Source organism: Crocodylus siamensis, chromosome 4 (genome assembly GCF_052110815.1).
Source record: "Crocodylus siamensis isolate JL-2025a chromosome 4, ASM5211081v1, whole genome shotgun sequence".
Classification (NCBI taxonomy): Eukaryota; Metazoa; Chordata; order Crocodylia; family Crocodylidae; genus Crocodylus; species Crocodylus siamensis.
In genome coordinates, this window is record NC_143398.1 from 109460114 (window position 1) to 109484179 (window position 24066).

Sequence of the window (24066 nt, forward strand, 5' to 3'; positions counted from 1 at the left end):
GTGTGGTGCTTTTTGGACAGATGATGACTGCATGACTTTTATGGAGTCATGGCATTACTGGAAAGTTGCAGGGTGGACTGCTATTGGATGGAGGAAGGTCAACTACTTGACTAGTGCTAATATGCAGCCAGCATTTATTGCAAGAAATAAGACTAAACAAATGCACCCACAAAGCTTAGTTAGGGAGGGAGGGGCCTCCTCAGGTGGGAGCCTCCACGCATGGTCCCCTAGGGGCCCCCTCAGGTGGAAATATATGGCCTGACTTAACTGGCTGGCTGAGTAGGGCCATAGGTGGGTTGGGTAGGGGACAAGGAGGGAGACAGGCATCTTGCACTACCTTCCTGGTTACTAAAATGTCTCAGCAGGAAGATGGCTGGGTCAAGGGCGGGGGCCAGGCATGGTCCCAAAGACGGGGGTCCCCTAGGGGCCCCCTCAGGTGGAGATGTAAGGCCAACTCAGCTGGCTGGCTGAGTCAGGCCATGCTACTCTCCATTAAATTGTAACTTTCAAATCATTGCTGACCACAAAGCGGAGGGAGAGAGAGACAGGCCCCCTCAAGTGTGTGTGGGGGCGTACTTTCTACTTTCTGTTATCCTTATTTATTTAAACTATGTTCTGTTTTTTTAAAATACTTTCTGCTATCCTTATTTATTTATTTAAAATCTTCCTTCCTTCCACAAGTCAGAGAAGAAACTCAAGGAGACAGAACTCTCAAGGACACAGAGTGGTGGGTGGGTATCAGAAGATATATACCCCAGTCTGAATTTGCTGGGACATGGCCAGCAACCAGGAGGAGGGCTAGAATAATATGAAATGGATCTGAAGAGCTTGTGCAACTCTTACCATACTCAAGCTGATGCTTGGGCCAAAACCTGCGAAGTAAGCCTCCACAATTCAAGTAAGTAGTATACAGAAGAGAAACCTCAGCAGTACTTGTGGCCAGCAGCCAGGAGGAGGAAGTAATACTAGTTCAGTAAGGGTAGTATGTAAAGCAGAAGGGTATAGATCTCTTCTCCTTGGGAATATAGGGACCTAGGGAGGAGCTTGAACCAGAAGGTGGGCATTTCCTGCCCCGTCCTTCCCCTTCGGGAAGGAGGCAGGGATGATGCATAATCACCTGCCTTATGCTCACTATCTGCTTTCTTATCATAAGAAATCAAACTGTTATTATAAGTCTATATAGCATAAGTCTATACATCTTACATTGGCTTTATATCTATCTATATGGTGGAAGCCCAGGATGTGTGTTATGTGTGCAGGGTAATAAGGCAGATCTACCCGCTTTGAAATGCGATGATAAGGAATTGAACCGTTACAGTTATTATTGACAATTAATAAATCATTAATATTACTACAAACTCTTATTAATATATTACTATTGGAATTAATAGTAATTTCATAGATTTCAGAGACATTTGGGCTGGAAGGGACCCGGAGGATCAGAGTCCAGCCCCCTGCCCCAGGGGCAGGAAGCCAGCTGGGGTCATAGGATCCCAGTAAGATAGACATCCAAATGTGCCTTGAAGGTGTTCAAAGTGGGTGCTTGAACCGCCTCTGGTGGCAGTCTATTCCAAACCTTGGGGGCTCAGACAGTGAAGAAGTTCTTCCTCATGTCTTGCCTGAATCGGTCACAGCAGAGTTTGTGACCGTTCGATCTTGTCTTCCCTTGGGGGGCTCTGGTGACCAGATCCTGATGATCACCCCTGATAAACTTATAGGTGGCCACCAGATCACCCCTAAGCCTGCGCTTTTCCAGGCTAAAGAGCTCCATGGCTCTCAGACCCTCATTATAAGGCCTGTTTTCCTGACCTCTGATCATGCGCGTGGCTCTCCTCTGCACTCTCTCAAGCTTCTCCACATCCTTTTTGAATTGTGGAGCCCAAAACTGGACGCAATACTCCAGCTGCGGCCTCACCAAGGCCGAGTACAGCAGGAGAATGACATCCTGGGATTTGCTTGAGAAGCATCTATGGATGCAAGCCAATGTTTTGCTCACTTTATTAGCCACAGCATCACACTGAAGGCTCATGTTCATTTTGTGGTCAATCATGACCCCCAAGTCCCTTTCATCTGTAATGCTAACTAGCATAGTGCTACCGAGCCTATAAGCATGCTGCAGGTTTTTCCTCCCAAGGTGGAGAACTTTGCATTTTTCAGTGTTGAACACCATCAGGTTCTCATTTGCCCATTTCATGAGCCTGTCAAGAGCTGCCTGGATCACCCTCCTGTCCTCAGGTGTGGATGCTTTACCCCAGAGTTTGGTGTCATCGGCAAACTTGGCCAGTCCACTTCTGACACCAAGGTCTACGTCATTGATGAAGACGTTAAACAGTATAGGCCCTAGGACAGAGCCTTGAGGGAACCCACTGGTCATAGCACAACAGGACAATTGGCTCCCATCGACCAACCACCCTCCGGGTCCTACCACAGAGTCAATTCCCCAGCCAGTAGCTCGTGGTGACGTTGAGGCCACAGTTAGCCAGTTTAGCCAAGAGGTGATCGTGGGATACCAGATTGAAGGCTTTTTTAAAGTCAAGATATACAACATCGATCTTTTCCCCCTTGTCCAGGTGATAAGTCACCTGGTCATAAAAGGAAATGAGTTTGGTCAAGCAACCTACCCGCAACAAAACCAAGCTGGGTATCTCTCAAGATATTGCCTTCAGCTAGTCTGTTAAGGAGGGCCTCTTTGATAATCTTTTTCAAGACCTTCCCCAGGATAGAGGTCAGGCTGATGGGCCTGTAGTTTGCCGGATCTACTTTCCTCCCTTTCTTTAAGATAGGCATCACATTGGCCCTCTTCCAATCTTCGGGCACTTCACCAGAGCAGCAAGAGCTCTCAAAGATCCGTGCCAGGGGCTGAGCTATGATGCTAGCCAGCTCCCCGAGTACCCTTGGGTGTAACCCATCAGGACTTGAAGGTATCCAGCCTGTCAAGGTGTTCCTTCATGAGGTCAGCTTCGAAGGAAGGCAAGGAATCTCCCTCACCTGGGTCTCCCTGACCCATAGTGGGCAGAGTTGTCCCATGGGACTGGTGAAAAACTGATGCAAAGGATGCAAAAGTACCCATTTAGCAAGTTCGCTTTTTCCTGGGAATCGGTTGTCCATTGCCCCATCCGGTTTAGCAGGGGTCCAATGTTGCCCTTGCTTTTCCTCTGGCTCCCCACATATCTAAAAAAGGACTTTTTATTGTCCTTGATATTTGTAGCTATCTGGAGTTCCATTGCAGCCTTGGCTTTCCTGATTTGCTCTCTGCAGGTCTGGACCAGAGCAGAGTATTCCTCGTTGGTGGTGATTCCAGTCCTCCATCCTTTGTAGGTATTCCTTTTAAGATTCAGGAGTTCTGCCAGTTCCCTGGAGAGCCAAGGGGGCTGCTGTGCCCTTTTGCTGCCTTTCCTCTGAGATGGGATAGACTTTGCTTGTGCATCCAGGATTGCTCCCTTGAGGAGCATCCACTCATCCTCAACTCCCTTCTCCATTGGGTTATGGCCTTTTAGGGCCTCTCTGATAAGCCTCCTTAGCTTAGTATTATTGACTCCTATTTTTAGTATTACATATTATATAGTTGAAAGTCAACTATAATTATAATGCATAATAGTTCAGTTGTTCACACCTACATTGCTTGGTTGCAAAGGTGGATTTTGTTCATTGTGTGGGTTCATTTCTCTGTTAGTTTTTCCTGCTGCTTGTTGCATGGTGCCGGAGGGGAGGGGTTGGCAACAGGATTCTTCTCCCCTGCTTGACCTACCTGAACAGTTTATATCCATCCATGACAGTGCTCCACCCCTGCAAGCTCCCACCAAATCTCTATTATTCTGATCATGTTATAGTTCCATGATTGTGCAAGGATTTCCAGTTCTTCCTGCTTGTTTCCCAGGCTCTATGCATTCATGTACAGGCACCTGAAGTTGATTGCCCTGATTTCTCAGGAAGTATGAGAGCACCTCCCTTGTTGCCCACTCAAGATTGTGCTTCTCCCAGGTCACTTACTTCCCCACTTACCTCAGCGCTTTGATCTCCATTCCCTGGCAAACCTAGTTTAAAGCCTTCCTCACTAGGTTAGTGAGCCTGTATGTGAAGATGCTCTTCCCTCTCTTTGTCAGGTGCACCCCTTTTCTTCCTAGCAGTCCTTCTTGGAACATCAGCCTGTGATCAAAGAAGCCAAAGCCCTGCAAGCAGCACCATCTGTGCAGCCAGGTGTTGGTCTGTAGGATGCACCGGCTCCTGCTCAGGCCCTTTCCTTTGACCAAAAAGATTGATGAGAACACCACCTGAGCCCCCGTCCCTTCACTCTTGCACCCAGAGCCTGGTAGTCACTTTTGATCTGCTTAGGTTCTCTCCTGGCAGTATCATCGGTGCCCACATGGATGAGCAGCATGAGGTAGTAGCCAGAGAATTTGATGAGACTTGATAATCCCTCTGTGGCATCTTAGATCTGGGCTCTGGGCAAGCAGCAGACTTCCCAAGACAACAGGTCAGGTTGACAGATAGATCCCTCCAGCCCCTGGAGAAGGGATTCTTCAACCACCACCACCCATTGCTGCTTTTTGGTGGTAGTGATCTTGATCCTTCCCACCTTGGGGAGGCCTGGCCTGTCCTCCTCCACCAATGGAACATGCTCTCACCCTCTGTTGCTTGGCTCCATATCTATTCTCCAAGCAAACTGCTGCAGGTGGAAATGAAGATTTCTGCTTGCTGCCAGTGGTCACAAGCTTTCACCTTTCTAGGAGACCATCCCTTCTCCATCACTGCTTCTGGCAGTTCCTCCTCCACAGTCCCAGACATCTTCTCCAGCATTGAACTGATGAACTCCTCATGGCAGAGGATATTTCAGAGCTTCACCACCTCCTCCTGTAGCTTTTGTGCCTGTTCCCTGAGAGACACCACCAGCAGGCACTGCTCACACCGCAGGCACCCCCCAATCTGGCCATCATTAAAGGAACCTGCAAGCTGTAGTCCCCACAGCACCAAACCTGGACCTGGGTGGAAGCTTCGATGGTGAATGGTCCTGCCTGGACAGAAACTGCACAGATACAAACAGAGGCAGTGGCAGTGACTCTGGCACTGCGATGTCCTCCACCCATTTCCCTGGGTCTCTTAATCTGCCTCTTCTCTCTTACTGCCCTTCTTCCAAACACACCTTCCCTAGCTAACTTACCTGAAAGTTGGTCTGTTTACTGTTTGTTGGCCCCAAAGTGTTCTTTTTCCCCTGCTTCCTCACACCAAGCTGAAAGGCTGTCCCTTCAAATGGAGGGGGAGGGGGCAGGCAAGGGGCAAAATTACCCACAAACTTCTTGCCCTGTTTGCTAGCCACTTGGGAAGTCTCCTTTTATACCTTCTGAGCCTGGACTGGCTGCACCCCCTCATTAGGCATTCTGTCAGGCACAGGCAGCAATCACTCAGCAATCAGCAATCATTCAACTAGCTACATTCCCAGCTTCTCAGAGCACATGCCCCAAACACACACATCCCACCAAACAAACACTCAACAAGCCAAAGGCACAGGCAGATCTGAATCATTTACCTTCCTAGGCATGATCTGGTGCCTGGATTCTCTTGCCCTTCCCCTCTTATTCTCAGCAAGCTGCCAGAAAACTGCCTGCCCTGTTCACTGGCTCCTAGATCCATAGATTTAGTACCCCAATTAAAAGTATTGTTCTAAACAAAGCCATAGACATTCTTTTAATTAAGGATATAACAAAGAGTAGGAAAATGACATTTGGAGAATTAATTATTTTGTTCTTTGAATAATATTTTGAGTCACTGTCATACTTGGTAAGAGTTTCCCCAACAAGTCTGGAGCAAAACTCAATCAGGAAGATAAACGATAAAAAAATCCCTCATTACTAACTGATCCTACACTTGAAAAAATGTCATAAAACCATTTTCCCCTAATAGATTAAAAATAAAATCAACCAAAAAGTTTAACAGTTCTGCTGCTTTAAAATTTAAGGCTTTTGATTCTCATTTATTTCTTACAGAGCAATATTATCTTAATCTTAGAGGAGAAGGAACTCATTTGAAAGGTCTCACAAAAACCTAAATACCTTGGCTACCATCATCTGATTTACAAAGCTATGAATTGGAAATGAACTGAAGTTTTGCACACTTTCTTCAGACACATATTGACCTAAGACAACCTGATGCTCATGTTCACAATATTTTTTCTTTCCAAAACCAATCTTGCAACAAGGAGGGCTTAGAAAAGCAAATAATTAAGCATTTCCAGCATCAACTGCCCTGACATAGATCTTGGTTGACCTAGATATCCATCGAGGGCTTGCCGTCTCTCTTACTCCATTCAAGCTAGCCTTGAGCAAAAGTGACCACACTGGGAAACAACACTCAAGAAACACAAATTGTTTGGATTACCAGAATGATTGGGTTCACAGGTGTCAAGTCCCTGTAATTCCAGATGCTGTCTCCCCAGTACTTAATGAGCTGGAGCATCTGCAGAATTGAAGCTTCAACCTACCTGCCAAACGGCCAGCTAGGTCAACTTTAAAGCACCAGTTAGCTCTTTTGTGAGCAGGTAGGCATCTGGTTGTGGTAAAGGTCACATGAGGTCCTGGGTCATTGAGTCTAGTCCACCAGCCAGCAATGCAGCAAAAGAAAGCCCTTTTTCATTCTCTCTAAAGTCTAAAGATTCACTCCACGTTCCTGGTAAAAGATGACATACCTAACAGACAGAAGTGTAATTCTCCTGCCTATTTTATAAATATGGCAACAGCATTTGGTTTTTAGTATCTAATTTGAGTTTATATGTGATATTTATAATTTTATTACTATGCATATTATGTTCTTTATAGCCAGAGCAATTCAGGACAAAGGGGTGCTTTATAACTAAAATTATTATTACATCATTCCATTTCATTGCTACCCAGTAATAATTGACTGGTTTAATTCTCAATTTAAAGTACAGTCTTAAGCTGTGCAGCCTGATAGCACATTTTTAAACCTACACCACAGTGGTCCTTAATGATTTGTTTAAACTGCAAAATCTTTTAACTGATTTATTCTCTGTTCCAAGAAATGGTCAGAAAATTAATCTACTACCTTGGTGAAATAAAAAATGGGTACAATAAAAGGAAAGATAAAAAGATTAAATAACCAAATCATTTTGACTTTGCTGATATAATCTTGCCCGTAATGATTAATAGCTTCCATTTTTATAGTGTCTCTTCCTTCTGTGTTAATAACACTTTGCATGAGGACTAGCTCCACAAAAATGTAGATATTGCACTACTGAGCACTGAAAAGATTAACTTGTAAGTGCTGGACCTGTGAAAAAGAATAGGAGGTGAGGCCAGGTACAAATTGGTAAACTAGGCACCCAAATTAAATTTAGACAGAAGTTAAGCACCTACGCTGCATCCAGAATATTCCTGTTTACGAAGCCACAAAACTCATTTGGTGCCTAAATTCATCTGACACCTGTTTTTGGGACTGCAGATATCCCTAGATGCTTAAATCTAGTCTCCTGCACACAGAGAGAAACACTCAGATTTCAGTAGTGTAGAAGTAATTGGCTTACTTGACTAGAAAAAAAACAGACAAAGACCAGAAGTGCTGATACTGCTTAATTCAAATGTTCTGAGATAAGGAATCCACATTCCTGCATTCCTTGGGTTATCTTGATATCTTGCCCTGTGCATTCCTGCATGCCTTGAGATAGCCCTATGCATAGATAGTTGTTTAAGTAAACTTTCTAAGTTTCTGTGTAATTTACTGTTGTTTTGTTTCTCCAAGGTGTATTTTTTAATCTCTTTCTCTGTCTTTAGTATAAATATGCTTGTAAACTTAGAGAGTGGGAGAAATCCTTTGAAACAGACAAGTGGGTGATTCCCCTTCCTGTATGGAATTCTCCCTGTGATCACAGTATGGCCTTAAATAAAGAAAAGCTGGCTCTGTCAGTTCTGATTCAACCACAACGCAAAGTTTGATTTCTTCCACAATTTGGTGCCATGGCTCAGATAGAAACACCCGGAGTGATCAGTTGGGACACAGACATCTCTTCACTGAAGCCCTGGCACCAAACCAAGGTAAGAGACCTTTTGAAATCTCTATTGGGGCTTTTCAGTGAGAGGCTGTTTCTGTGTCTTCCTGATTCACTACTTGAGGCTCACTCTATCCGAACTTTTGCTGCCAGAACTGTTAGACCCACTGTGTAAGTGTTAACTATGAGTAGAAAGAGTCAAGGTTAAGAGTTAAGGCTCTGTGTTGCTGTTGTCAGTGAAAGTATTTCCCTGTATGAATTGAATTAAGTTCTGTAAAGAGAACTGTGAGGTCTTTCTGAGGCCAGAAGTAGAAACCTTGTGCAGCCGCCCCGAAGACACCAGATTTGTTCTGTGTGCTCTTCGAAAGCAAGGGTGCAAGGTGGAAACTCTTAGAGTGTGAATGTTTTTCCACGATAAGCGTTGACCAAGGCTGAAACTAAAGAAATGCTCTTGAACCTTATGCCTCAACGCAGACATTCCCTTGTGTGAATTGAGAGTATGAATTGAGAAAAATGAGCCACTGACCAGGTCTGAGACTAAGGTTGGGTTCAGCCACCCCAAGGCTGTCTGGAAGAGCAGTTTTGAATGCAAGGGGGCCCAACTGGAACCTCGTGACCCAGTGGACAGGTTTACCCTTTCCCCACCCTCATAATGAGCTGTGTCTAACCGTGAGTAACTGCATTGTGTGCTGTTATTGCAGTGGAGTCTTGTCTTTGGACATTAGCCACAGCATCTCTGTGCCACTAGCAAATCTCACAACCTGACCGGACACCCTGAATAAGCCATTCCTGTATGAAAGACCTGTGTGAATTGAGTTTAAAGATATGGGGAGCGGAGAGTCTAAAAGACATACTGGCTCTGCCAAAAGGGACTCCAGCATTGTACATGTACACACACTATGGCCATAAAAGTTGTAAGTTTCTAGACAAATGGAATTGGTATACCAGAGATGATTTGAGCTGGCAGTTTCCCCTGGAGGGAACATTTGATTTAAGTGAAATTGTTCATCTCCACAGAGACCTTGAGTTAAGAAGTAGTAATATACCACAGACTCAATGGGACACATTTTTTTTTGATTAATATAAAGAAGCTTCCAAAAGATGTCAAAATAAAATAAATAAATAAAATAGGGAAAAAAAAATCTCAACTTTGGAGTCTTAAAGACTCCCAAGAGAAACTGAAATCTCAGATAAAGGAATTAAACAGAAAGGTGCACCAAAAGGGGGACCACCATCAATAGTACCTTCAGCACCAAAACAACTTTATCCACAAATAACTGAGAATGAATCTGCAGAAGATATAACTGATTTTCTTAATGTGCCACCCCCATATCAGTTCCAGGCACAATCTGAACCTGAAGAAGTCCAAAGTAACCAAACAGACTCTTCCGGCAGGATTAGCCCACCTCACCAGGAAACTATCACTCAACAGCCATCACCTGCCCCCAGGGCATGCCAACACCCACCGAAGACATGACGTCTGTCTCCTGAAATCTCAACTCCCTTCTCTTGTTTTAGGTCTGGTACCCAGTATGGTCCAGCCCCTTCTTTAAAATCTAAGAAGGCTCAGCTTATGCCTTTACGCCAACTTCCAGGGCAAGGTCCAAATGGGGAAACTACTATCACAGTCCCTGTCCCCTGGACCCCAGGAGATCTCCTAAACCTTGTTAAACAATTTCCCAACATCAGAGAGGAGCCCCAGAAATTTAAAGATGAATTGGAAACTGTAATCCATTGTTATGATCCAACATGGGCAGATTTGAACCAATTAATGAGAAGTGTTCTGCCCTCTGAGGTCCACAACTGCCTCATCGCACAGGCTACTTGGCCTACTCAAGACCCCGGAATTGGAGATCACTTAGCAGATGCCCGAAGATGCCTCCTTGAGGCTGTGCTTAAAATTTGCCCCAGGAAAACTGACTGGGACAAAATACATAACTGTAAACAAAATGCAGACTACGTGGACTGCTTGAAACTAGTATTTGAAAGACATTCTGGTACTGAAAATGCAGCTGAAACTGCCCCAGAAGCAGTTGCTTCTGCTTTTGTCCACGGACTTCTTTCTAAAGTCCAGGAACAGTTGTGCACAATTGCTGTAGGTTGGCAGACTAAGCCACTTGCAGAACTAGTCACCATTGCAAATCATTGTACAACCTGCCAGGAAAAGAAAAAGGAATCCACATAAACTAAACTAATGTCATTGCAATTACAGACTTTAGACGGGGCAGAAGCCGAAGTTTCCATCAAGGACAGTTCAGAGGCAGGGGACGTGGTCGTGGGATGAGACGAGGAGGATTTCAGTCCCAAAATAATGACCATTGTCATTATTGGGGCCAACCAGGACACTGGAAGGCTCAATGTCCTCACTGGCCTGGCCAGCCGGGGATGATGTTTAAACCTCCACCACCTCCTCTCACTCAATTCTCTGTCCCGAATCAGGGAGCCTCCTATTAAGTCAGCCTGAGGAATAGGAACATCATCACAGCCCCGCTTCTCCCACTTAATCAAGATGATCCCTTTGTTTCCTGCATGATAAATGGCATCTCTACAAAATATTTAGTAGACACCGGTGCAAGCCGCTCTACTGTTCGAGCTAAAGAATTTTCCACAACTCCCCTCTCCTCTGCTGTTGTAAATGCTGTGGGAATTTCAAATCAAATAGTTCCTCATCCTGTTTCCCAACCATTACATGTTTCTCTTGGTCCTGTTTCTGATCAACATGCTTTTCTCCTTAGTCCTTGTTCTCCTGTTAATTCGTTAGGCAGAGATTTGCTTTGTAAACTCGGCTGTACTATCTATTGTTCTCCTAATGGTGTTTATTTAGATGTCCCTTGTGATAACGAGATAGCAGTACTTGCGGCTTTAGCTAGCTCACCTCCTGAACCTGAGTTCCCTGATCTTTCTGTGTTGCAAGAAGAAATCATAAAAGCTGTCCCTCCGTTTCTCTAGTCCCAGCATGCTAATGAAGTAGGACAAATCCATACTGCCCAACCTGTAAAAATTAGATTAAACCCAGCTAAGCCTTTACCCGAAGTTGCTCAATACCCTTTACGTCCAGAAGCCAAAGAAGGGATAAGCCCTGTTATGACTGCCCTTTTAAAGCAAGGTATCATTGTCCCAAACTAAGAGCCCTTGTAATATGCCTATTCTTCCTGTAAAAACCTGGAAAGAATACCTATTGTTTTGTACAAGACCTCCGTGCGGTAAATTCTGCAGTTTTACCTACTTTTCCTGTTGTACCAAATCCAGCTACTATCTTCCTAATGCTTGTTAACTTGTGCTCTGCATTTTTTTCTACCCCTATACACCCTGATAGCCGGTTTCTCTTTGCATTTACCTATCAAGGACTTCAGTATACCTAGACGTGATTGCCCCAGGGCTATAGTGAATCCCCTTCTCTTTTTTCTCAAATTCTGAAAAAGATCTAGATGACATAATATTTTAAGAAAATTCTGTGCTTGTGCAATATGTTGATGATTTGCTCTTGGCATCTACCTCCTTAAAGCCTGCAAAAACAAAGAAGGCAGCACATCCCCCACGTTCGTAAATTTACAATTACATTTTATTCAAATGCAGAAATGTTGTTCTTATGAATATGTTCTTGTTATTGTATGTATGTTTTCTGGATGGGTAGAAGCCTACCCATGTGCAAAAGCTGACACCATAACTGTAAGCAAAAAGTTGCTCAAAGACTTTATTCCAAGGTTTGGTATTCCTTTATCCCTAAACTGTGATAGAGGAACTCATTTTACTGGACAGATAATGAAAGAAGTCTGCAAAGTCCTGCAGATCCAACAGAACTTTCATTGCCCATACCATCCGCAGGCCTCGGGTCAAATACAACACTAAAATGGCATTCTGAAAAATAAACTGGCCAAAATTTGTGCTGAGACTCACCTAAAATGGCCAGATGCACTTCCCATAGCCCTTATGAGTATGAGATCTACTGCCAATCGAAAGACTGGGCTTAGCCCACATGAAATTCTAATGGGAAGACCCATGAGGCTCCCCGCCTCGCCACCTGTTGCTTCCCACTTTTGCGATATACATTCACTTGATGATACCATTCTAGACTATTGTAAAGCACTAATGAAGTGTGTTAAGGCTTTTCATTCACAGGTACAGGCAGCTCACCCCAAAGCACCAGATGAGCCATGCCATTCTATCCTGCCTGGAAATTGGGTCCATGTAAAAGTCCTTCAACGAAAGTCATCGCTGGAACCTCGCTGGAAAGGCCCATTCCAGGTACTCCTGACCACCAACACTGCAATAAAGTGTCAAGGACTCCAGACATGGATCCATGCTTCACACAGTAAGAAAACATCAGCCCCATTAGACCTAGAGTCTCCTCCATATCAATCTTGTAATCAGCCTCCACAGACCGGTAGTGAGCCTAGTGCCTACTGGGAAAGAGGATTTGCCACTACAGAGCGAAGAGGATGTGCCCCAACAACACCACTATGCCCTTCGGGACAGGAAAAAGGCCTCTACCTAGTTCCTGGTTGGAGGTGGATTTGGTTAGTCGTGATTTGGATAGTTCTCAGTATTTCTTTTTGGGCCATCTTATATGAACTTGACTCATCACTTATAAGAAACTCTGTAAACAAAACTACACTTCTGCACCGACAAAGAAGATCACTTCATGAAAATGTGTTCTTGTCTTTAGTTAATCAAATTGGAATAGATTTAAATGTCTCTCATTGTTGGATATGTAGTCATGTCCCTATCTATTCTACTGAAGGAATACCCATGATAACGGTACCCTTGAATGCAATTCAGATGTTAGCCCTTTACTATTCAGATTTTCATAGAAACGAAACTTGGCAGAATGTAAGTTGCAACCGGTCTGACTATGTACGATTACCTTATGCCACCCCTGGAAAGTTCTGTTGGACCTGTAATAGATCTCGTGTTGCAGTAGGAGTCAGTAAGTGTGAGGTAGAATTTAAAATAAATGGTGCTTAGTTTTCTAATGGCTATAAATCTGTAACTTGCTAAAAAAAAAAAATTAGGGAATGTAGAAGTAATTGGCTTAGTTGACAAAAAAAAAACAGACAAAGACCAGAAGTGCTGATACTGCTTAATTCAAATGTTCTGAGATAAGGAATCCGCATTCCTGCATTCCTTGGGTTATCTTAATATCTTGCCCTGTGCATTCCTGCATGCCTTGAGATAGCCCTATACATAGATAGTTGTTTAAGTAAACTTTCTAAGTTTCTATGTAATTTACTATTGTTTTGTTTCTCCAAGGTGTATTTTTTAATCTCTTTCTCTGTCTTTAGTATAAATATGCTTGTAAACTTAGAGAGTCTGAGAAATCCTTTGAAACAGACAAGTGGGTGATTCCCCTTCCTGTATGGAATTCTCCCTGTGATCACAGTATGGCCTTAAATAAAGAAAAGCTGGCTCTGTCAGTTCTGATTCAACCACAACGCAAAGTTTGACTTCTTCCACAGTAGTTAGATGCCTATTTCCCACATAAATTCCAATGTAATGTAGACAGCAGCCAAACTGGAGCCTCAGAATTATTAATGTGTGTATGTACATTTTATCCAATGACATTGGGTGCATATACATATGCACTTTAATGCACAGTAGCCTATTTTACTGTGCATTAAAGCATCCTGTAAAAAAATGTGAAAATATACTAATGAACACAGTAAAATAGGGTGATGCATATTAAGCATCACTAAAAAAAGCATATGCTTTCGCTACTGCAAATTAGGGTACTAAATTTAATGCACACTAGGAAAAGTGCATTTATGCACATGTAAACACACCCTGTGTAATGTAGAATGAATAAATACTTCAAGGAGTAGGGACAGAATCCAGCTCAGTGATGTCATTTTTGGGGTCCACCTAGCTTACTCTCCTTCTCGCCCCATGACTTCCGTATTCTTGACTGCATGTGGTACAGTGAATGGAGGGTGTCTTCAGTCAGCCTAATCAATAGGCTTCTGGTTAGGAAGCTCTTCTGGAAGGTGGAAGATGTGGGCTAATTATTAAGCTACTATATACTGTGGAGTTCCATTGCTGATACCGTGGCTACCCAGAGTATGTAGCTACTTAAGCCAAGGGTCAGCAACCTTTTAATGCTGAAGGCTGAAGCTTGTGACCTGACCCTCATCGCACAGTTCATATCTCTGCTCCCTGGAAAGCTCAAGCTGCTGATTTTCCATCCTTCTGCAGCAAGGGTATGCACACAAGAGAGCAGCAAGAAGGGCTACAGAGGAAGGTACTTGTAGAAGGGATCAGCAGTTCAATGCAACTGCATACCACAATACCCTGTTCCACCCTGGGCTGAGTCAGACCTTTCTGGGCTGGATCCAACATTTTTTTCAGGCCAAATTCAGCCCATGGGCCATAGGCTGCCAACACCTCACCTAGGCTAACCAAATACTGAGAATCAAGATATGTTATAACATATATCCAAGAGGCAGAATGCATTTGGCATGCACACAATTTGTCATTAAGGGAGTCGCACAACTTCTAGCTAGAGAGATAGTCCACAAGATGTCTTAGCCTAGTGCTGCTCATGTCACAATAGATTGGAACAGCATATCCTTAAATCTTTCCTTAAGCTTCTGGAGGACTTAAACATCTAACTCTAAATAACTTTTCAGAATTTTGGTATGCGCTAAAATGGAGCAGGTGCAGATGGTGTAGGCTCAGCACACATGTGGCATAGGCAAGGCCTTAATGTCTTTACTTTGGGAACACCAAACTGCCCTGTCACTCAGAGAAAGGATAAGTTGCCAAGCTAAAATTATTTCTGTCTGTTACTGAAAATGCAATATGTTGAAACAATTTCTAACAGAGCACTGGCCTAATCCAACAGAACATAGTTTTAATGTGTTGCTAGACTACAAATATCCCACTGGGTTTAGCTCTCTGCAGTAATCACCTAAATGAAATTGGCCTTTTCTCTGACTTCCCCCTGAAGGGGTTAGTAGCCCCTGTCTTCCACATCTTGGAAGGCTTCAATGATTCTGAATTAGGCTGAAGAAAGTTATGACTAAACTTGGAAGCTTCTTACTTCTAAGCAGTCTTGATGCAAACAATAACAGAAATACACAGCAATGTATGATGATGAATTTTGCCTCTCTTGCCTGCATTCATATTTCCGAGCCATTTTCAAGGGAATAATAATTAATATAAAGGAACTGAAGTGGAAATAAATGGTTTATTTTAAAACTCCTGCATTTCAGAAATAGCCCTTCTTTCCCCTTCTATTGAAATGCATTAGCCTCTTGTGTATTTGATCATTTCAAAACATGGAGTGAATTTAGTACTGATGGAAGAAGCCAACCTGATATGCCCAGCAAAAATGAAATATTCCATTTATTGGGCCAGAGGTTACAGCAATGTCAGTAGCTCTACAAGCCTTTTAATATTGACTCTGCCAATGAAAAATGCCTCAACTAGAAGTACATACTCCTTCCCATTTGACTGTCTTGTTTATTTGTCTGGTACAAAAATGTGTCTTAGTAACAAAAAGGATAATGAGTTCTAGAACATATGTACAGAGTCCAGGTAAACAGCTGTTTTCTGCAAGGGGAGAGTCACATGGTATTACTCATGTCAGCCTGACAGACCATTAAATCAAGTGTGTGAATAGAAGCTGTTTATCAGAGAAAGAGGAAAGATGGATTTATGTTCTTTTAGCCTATTTAGAACAGAACCCCTATATATGTGAAAATATATCCATATTAAAAGATTATATTTATGTAGACTAAAACTAAATGTATGCCTATTTATGTAGGTAGGGAAATGTTTTGTTTTTATTAAAATGTCACTCTCAGAAGAAAAGATTTTTAATTCTATAGTGCACGGGCTCTGTGAAGAAACACTAGTAGCACCGGAGGACTTGGGTCATAACACATCCTTTAGTACTCAATGTCCAGTGATTTTGGGTGACCGTGTTTTCAGAGTGCAGCAGTCCCACTGTCTTCAGCTGCAATTGAGAGTTCAGCTCCTCTGGAGGAGTAGAAGAATTTAAATAGTGGAGGCACTCAATGGTGTCTTAAACATTTTTGGCATCTGTTTCAAGGAAAGATCTAGTGGTAACAATTCTACAAGCTGCTGAGCGACTCTGATATCATCTGTCAGCCCTGAAAGCTCTTGAGCTGTTCATGTTTCATGATGCTGCTCCAGTGAAGAGATAGCACCTGTTTTAGGAGTTGGTCATGGCTATAGTACCATCTGTACCAGCTTAAGCAGCTTGCTTCTCCTCACTCACAAATTCATCTGGTGATTTCCCAAAATTCAAGAGGCTTAGTCTACGATTTATTCACAACCAAAAGGACAATCTTGGTGGATATAGAGTGTAATATCAAGATTCTATTGTCCTCTGGGAAAATGTAACTCATTTGCAAGATTATTAGTCAGTTTGGGTTGGTTTGTTTTCAATTCTTCCTTCACATGGAAGCTAAAAAGAAAAAAGAAAACAAAACAAGGCCAAAATATTTCCTTGCATTTCTAACTCCTTGATAGCAGCCAGAAGAGCCAGAAGTCATGGGTTTCTGAAGCCGCAAAGGCCAGTTCTAAAAACAACCCCATGATACCTGCCTTGATATCACTAGGCTATTCTGAATGTGCCCTTAAAGTACTTCCTTCACTATTGGCAACAAATTTGTGCATTGAATTTCAATGACAGTATATTCCTCCAACTTAGAAAAGGTTTGCACAGAACTAACTTGAACTCTGTTCTCTAGGTATAAAAAGTAAGTCATGATCCAGGCGAGTTCTGTCCTCGTGCCCTCATAAGTTGCTATCTAAAAGATTTAAGTGATGTAGTTTGGGGTGTTGCTCTTATCTGGCCATGGGAACTAAGACTAATAACTAATTTTGACTAGCATAATCCTCAAGTAGATGACAGTGGGTGCATCTACACATATAATTAGCACATAACACCATTCTCACTGGAGTTTAGTGCTCCCAGATGCAGCATTTACACATGTACCTGGGACCGCAGCACATTCAGCCAAGGCAAAAGAGCCCCAGCTGGCAGGAGGCCCTGAGCATAAGTCTGCCAGCCTGGGGCTGCTCTGGCCCAGCTCAACATGCCATGGAGGAGCTGGATGGGACACAAGTGTGCCACAGTGCAGAGCTAGCTGGCATACAGCCTCTGCACTATAGCAACCCCATGTCCTAGGCAGCCCCAGTCACTGCTTAAGGTGCATTTCAGAGTATGTATCTGCTCCACTGTAGGATAGTACTTGTCCTGGACAGTACTATCCTAATGTGGGATTAATTAATTTACTGCACCCTAATATGGGAGCATATGTAGATGGTGACAAATTATTGTGGAGTTAATTAGTCAACTCCATAGTAAAGCTCATGTGTAGATGCACTCAGAAAGTAACAATAACTGAATGCTAGCTATCCCTAAGAATTTAGCCTATGGATCGCTCTGTCATAAGGTGTTATTTCTTGGGACTATAATACTGTATTTACTCTGATATAAGACATGTTTGTTTTTTTCCCACCAATCAGCATTGGAGGGAAAAGCTCCTTATTTTACATCCATATACAGGGAAACTTCATAAAATACATTGTCTATCATTAAACTGTTGTCAAAAGCAACATGTGCTCAGCAATGGAAACCAGCTATGAAGTAGATTACATGGTGCCAACACTGACAATGCCCATAAAACACATGGCTCATATTGTGCAAATATACTGATAGGAACTTACCACACGAATGTGTTTATGAAAGCCCATCTGAATAAGATGTACAATGGAACCCATTGCATGCCGTCCCCCTCGGTGCTGACTCTTTTTCAAGTCATAGTGAGTCACTACAATGAATACATTTTTACATCATCCTGTAGCTGAGCTATATCTTTTTTATCCTTTCCCAATGGTTCCTGTTCTTCATCAGCCTTAAATATCTGCCAAATATCACCAAACAAGGTTGCAAACAGTTCACCCAAAGTCCCTCTATCACTCCCTCTCTCAGCCTGCAATGTATGATTAGTGTTGTCCTGCCCTCCATCAGGTGAAGCCAGATCAGGTTGTCCTACACCTCATTTGCATATAATTTTTTTGGAGGATCCCAGGACTCATGCCAAGAACACCCAGTTCCAGTCATGAGCCAGGGGCTAATTAGCTCATGGATCACTTGTGGGGACATTTGGACTACACGTGTGTTGAGCAGTGCTGAGTTATGGGGTCACAATGGCTTAAAATACTGTTCATTCTTCTGGGGCCCAGCCCAATGAACTACATGGTAAATCATGAACCTTTGGGTAAGGCTGTTCCAATGTTCTGTAATTACAGCATGTCAGAGCAGACGTGGTGATTATCATGCTCCAGCAGACTCCAGCATCACATGTATCAGCATCCCCATGCTGAAAAATGGTGGTGGGCACACTTTAACTAAAGCTTGCTCAATGAGCTTTAGTTAAAGCACCCCCACTGCCTTTTTTCAGTGCAGGGATGCTGATACACATGACATTCCAGACACTTTAATTAAAGCAGCTCTCGGAACCACTCTAATTAAAGCACCCCTCACCCCACTCCCAGAGTACTTGTATAATCATCCTTTGGCTTTGGGCTAATATCATGCATAGTTTGTACTATATATAAGTAGATATGAAAGTGCTGCTTAAAAGTGTTTTTATGAAGTACCTGTGTTAAAATTAAATGTGGCTATATGCAAACTACTAAAGACATGTTTATTTCAAAGTCAATGGGCATGTCTACATGGAACATCTACTGCACAGTTGACTAACTGTGTAGTTAATGTCTCAGCATCTACACATGCACCCTAATATTGTTCGTCCTTCACAGGCAAAGATGACTGCATCCAGCGGGGGGAGGGAAGAAGAGAGAAAAGAAAATGGAAAGAAACAGGGAGAGAGAAAAGAGAAAAGAGAGATAGAAAAAAGAAAGGAGCGGGGTGGAGGCTAGGTCATGCAGATATGTAGATGACTTATAAGCTTGATCTTTGCCTTGAACAATCTGCTGCAGCAAAGGTAGGAAAGTGATGAGAAGTGGGTACAAGGGGTTTTCATTTTCCTGGCCACACATTTCTTCATTGCTTCTGCCATGCATTGCTGTTCAAAGGTGAGTGCTCCATTTTGGATTGATGATCTCCATGATGGACAGTCGCAAGCAATTTGCTCCCATGACTCCGGGTAGATGCTGAAACTCTTTAGGGATACTTTTAGGGTGTCCTTGTACCACTTCTTTGGTGTGCCACAAGAGTGTACTCCATTCTACAGTTTGCCGTAGAAGAGTTTCTTCGGCAGGTGAACATCAGGCATTCTTGAAAGGTGGCCAGCCCATCTTAGTTGTGCCAGCTTCAATAGTGTGTGAATACTGGGGATAGCTGATCTTCCAAGCACCTCAGTGTCTGGAATCTTGTCCTGCCACTTGATCTTTAGTATCTTTCACAGGCAGCACAGGTGGAAGTGGTTTAGTTTCTTGGCATGATGCTTGTAGATGGTCCAGGTTTTGCAGGCATAAAGGAGGATTGGGAGAATGATGGCTTTGTATACCTTCAGTTTCATTGACATTCCAGTGCCTCTGCTGTCCCAGACCCACTTACAGAGTCTGCCGAAGGCTACACTAGCTTTCACTAGTTTCCCGTTGACTTTGTCTTTGATGTGGACAGCATTGGAGAGTGTGCTGCTTAAATAAACAAACTTGTCAACCATCAACAGTTGTTGGCCTGTAACTGAGATGTGTGGTTCCTGAGGTGTTGTGCCAGGCACAGGTTGAAACATAACTTCAGTCTTCTTTGTGTTATTAGTGAGTCTAAAGTTATTGCAGGCTGATGAGAATAGGTCCATGGACCGTTGCACATAAGCCTGTGAGCCTGCGCATAACACACAGTCATCAGCAAAGAGGAAGTCATGAAGTGTTGATGTCTGGACTTTGGAGCTCACTTGAAGCCTGCATAGGTTGAAGATGTCTCTGTCAAAACAGTACCTGATCCCCATACCAAGATCATCATCTTGGAAGGCATCCAACAGCATGGCAAAGACTACCATGCTGAAGAGGGTAGGTGCATATACACAGCCCTGCTTGACACCATTTGTGACCAGAAAAGGGTCAGAGCATTCACCATTTGCAAGTACATGTGCCATCATGCCATTGTGGAACTGTCAAAACATACTGATTAATTTTCTGGGGCACCCATACTTCTTCATGGTTTCCCAGAGGCCTTTGCGGTTCACCGAGTTGAAGGCTTTGGTTTGGTCAACAAATGAGAGAAGAAGGTCTATGTTTTGTTCCTGGCACTTTTCTTGAAGCTGCCAGCACACATACACCATGTCAGCTGTTCCATGTCCTTTTTTGAAGCGGCATTGGTCCTTTAGGTTCTTTAGATGGTTGGTCAGCATGGTGAAGAAGTTGGGGAGGCAGAGGACAAGGGGGATCCCTGACCCCCTCAAGATTTATTTTCTCTGCTGCTGCAATGGGAGGGGGACAAACTTAAGGCAATCCTCCAATAATTAGATTCTATACCTGGAAAATCATAATAAATATATAAATGTTCCATATATAGAATCTAATTATTGAGGGTTTGCATATATTCAGGGTCATCTTTTATTTGAGTCTTCTTCTTCCCTCACTTGTCTCATCTAAATGGGTTTGTTGTTATTCATCCTGTCTCTCTACTGGATTTGGTCATATGTATCTTCTTATTCGAACTTCTTCTCTCTCATGTTCCTCTCCATTATATCTCTCCATCTCATCTTCAGTCTTTCTCTTCCCCTTCTCCCTGGTAGTTTCATTCTGGTAACTTCTTTTCCCACATCTTCTTCCAGACTCCTTTGAACATGCTCATACCATGCCAGTCTTCTCTCTTACCCTTTCTTAGATGCCTCCACTCCCTTCACCAATCCTCTAATATAAGTATTCCTCACTTCATCATTCCACACATCCATTGGAGCAGTCTCATCTCTGTCATACTCGTCCCCTTTCTTGAGTTTTCTTCAGGGACCATGTCTCCACTCTGTACAATAGCACTGGATGCACACATCTTGTAGACTTTTCCCTTCAGCTTCACTGATACTCTCCTGTCGCATAATATTCCTGTCACCAATTTACAGTTTGTCCACCCTGCTGTTATTTGATCATTCATCTCTTTATCCTTGCATTTCACTGAACAGTTGACCCCAGATACTTGAACTTGTCAACTTTTCAAATATGTTTCTCATCAATTATCACATTTCCAAAATCAGGTGCCTCAGATAAATCACAGTGCATATATTCCATTTTGGATGAATTAATCATCATTCCTCTTCCCTTTAGCACATATCTCCATTAGTCCAATCCAGCTTCCACTTCCCCTAAACTCTCAGTGCAAATGAGAAAAATGTTCTATACATCTTCTATTTGAGTAAATATGGTAAAAAGGATAGTATTAGATATTTCATAGATTTCATAGACATTAAGGCTGGAAGGGACCTCAGGAGATCGAGTCCAGCCCCCTACCCAAAGGGCAGGAAATCAGCTGGGGTCATAGGATCCCAGCAAGATAAGCATCCAATTTACTCTTGAAGGTGTTCAATGTAGGTGCTTGAACCACCTCCGCTGGCAGACTGTTCCAGACCTTGGGGGCTCGGACAGTAAAGAAATTCTTCCTTATGTCCAGCCTGAAACGGTCTTGCAGGAGTTTGTGACCGTTTGACCTCATCATCCCTTGGGGCGCTCCAGTGAACAAACGTTCCCCCAGATCCTGGTGGTCACCCCTGATAAACTTATAGGTGGCCATCAGATCACCCCTGAGCCTACGCTTTTCCAGGCTAAAGAGTCCCATGGCGCTCAGCCTGTCATCGTAAGATCTGTTTTCCTGACCTCTGATCATGCGCGTGGCTCTCCTCTGGACTCTCTCAAGCTTCTCCACATCCTTTTTGAATTGTGGAGCCCAAAACTGGATGCAGTACTCCAGCTGCGGCCTCACCAAGGCCAAGTACAAGGGGAGAACGACGTCCTGGGATTTGCTCAAGAAGCATCTATGGATGCAAGCCAGCGTTTTGGTCACTTTACTAGCTGCAGCATCGCATTGGAGGCTCATGTTCATCTTGTGGTCAATCATGACCCCCAAGTCTCTTTCTTCTGTAGTGCTATCCAACGTAGCACTGCCGAGCCTATAAGGATGCTGCAGGTTTTTCCTCCCAAGGTGGATTTTTCGGTGTTAAACACCATCAGGTTCTTGTCCGCCCATTTGTTGAGCTTGTCCAGGTCGGCCTGGATCACCCGCCTATCTTCTGGCATGGATGCTTTGCCCCAAAGTTTGGTGTCATCGGCGAACTTGGCCAGTCCACTCCTGACTCCAATGTCCACATCATTAATGAAGATGTTGAACAGGATGGGTCCCAGGACAGAGCCTTGAGGGACCCCACTGGTCACAGGGCACCACAATGAGTGACTGCCATCGATTACAACCCTCTGGGTCCGACCACGGAGCCAGTTTCCCAGCCAGCGGATCGTGGTGGAGCCAAGGCCACAACTGGCCAGTTTGGCCAAGAGGTGATCATGGGATACCAGATCAAAGGCTTTTTTGAAGTCAAGATATATGACATCAATCTCTTCTCCCTTGTCCAGGTGATAGGTCACCTGGTCATAGAAGGAAATGAGATTGGTCAAACAAGATCTACCCGCAACATATGGATAATAAGAATATCTAAACCACATAAGATGATGTAAAGCAGTATATTGGGCATAGAACCTGATGCTTTGACACAGAAGCCAATCTAGAAGTCCTTGGAGTCAGCAAGATGGGAAAGTTATTTTCCATAACTGCACATGATACAAAGAAGCATATGTGAGAGGCAAAGGTTTCTTATACTGAGATCTTGTATGGGATCAACTAAGTAGTTGAGATAAAATTAAACAAACTTTCAAATGCTAGACATTCTCCCTCAGGTCTTTAGGTTGCTGGAATTAACTGGCCACTGTCAGGACAGACTATCAAATATCCTGCTGGATTACTGATCTGAACCACTATAGTAATAATTCTGTCCCTAGAATGGCCCAGTATTCTGAGTCATTCAGTCCCTAAATAGAAATTCAGCTGTGTAGATGGACTGAGTAAAAAGCTTGATTAACTTTTTATGCAGCTCATTTTACCACGTATGAACTAAGACACCAGTCCCATAAATGACTTTCTGCCAGCAGACTGCTCTGTCCATGAAGAACTGCAGCTATAGAACTCCACATGGGGGCAGGGATCAGTTGCAGAATCACGACTTTGCTCTTGTTCTTCCTACCCAGCTTTAATTTTCTTAAGCACAATCTATCTATCCATGGGATGGATTTTTTTTAAACTTTATCTTCTATAATTACTTGCAAATTTACCAGCCATGGTCTGGAGACCTTAGGCTTCTGTGACTTTCATCAAGCACATTCACACTTTGAAGCTTACTGTACTGGAACAGCTGGTGATGCTCCTTCTTCTGCATTCACACATTGGCTATGCTCATTCATTTAGCTAAGCAGCTGTGACACCTTAATAAAAAACTCACACAGGATACTTTACACTTGTAGCAGGGTGAGGACAATGACATGTACACTCAGAATAGGAATGTACAGGCTGAAGAACAATACTTTTACCAATACAATGCTGACATTTTTTTAAACCTGGCTAAAGGCTTTCTTACTTATTACTTTTATAGTGATGTCAGCATACAGGGCATTGTGTAACAGGATAATCATTTTTATCTTAAATCTATCATAACCTATTTCCTCTGCAAATAAAAACGCTTGCTTTTCTATAGAATTTTGTATTTGAATTGTCTAGAAAATTTATTTCTTGACGGAAGCATACATAAAGCATTGGATGTTAAGTGAACATTGGACAATTTTTGTGAAAAAAGAATTGTCAATTCATAAGCCTAAGTGTTCATGTCAGAAACTTCATTTAAAAGTTTGATTCATCCAGTTAGGAAACTGAAATTTGTCTTGTGACCTATATAAAAATTTTAAACTAACCCTAAAAGCTTACATCTCAAGTACTGAATACTTGTGGCAAATTGCTTATCTATAATCTGTACACCAATAATTATTCTGAGGAATTATTCAATGGGGATTTTTTATGGTGACTGGGGAAAGTACAA

At 43.0% G+C, this 24066-nt stretch overlaps 1 long non-coding RNA gene across 1 annotated transcript in view; it reads right to left on the reverse strand.

Annotated features, from left to right (window-relative positions):
- Positions 1 to 24066, reverse strand: part of LOC149866322 (uncharacterized) — a 189492-nt gene that overhangs the window by 144189 nt on the left and 21237 nt on the right. The gene's annotated exons all lie outside the window — the stretch shown is intronic.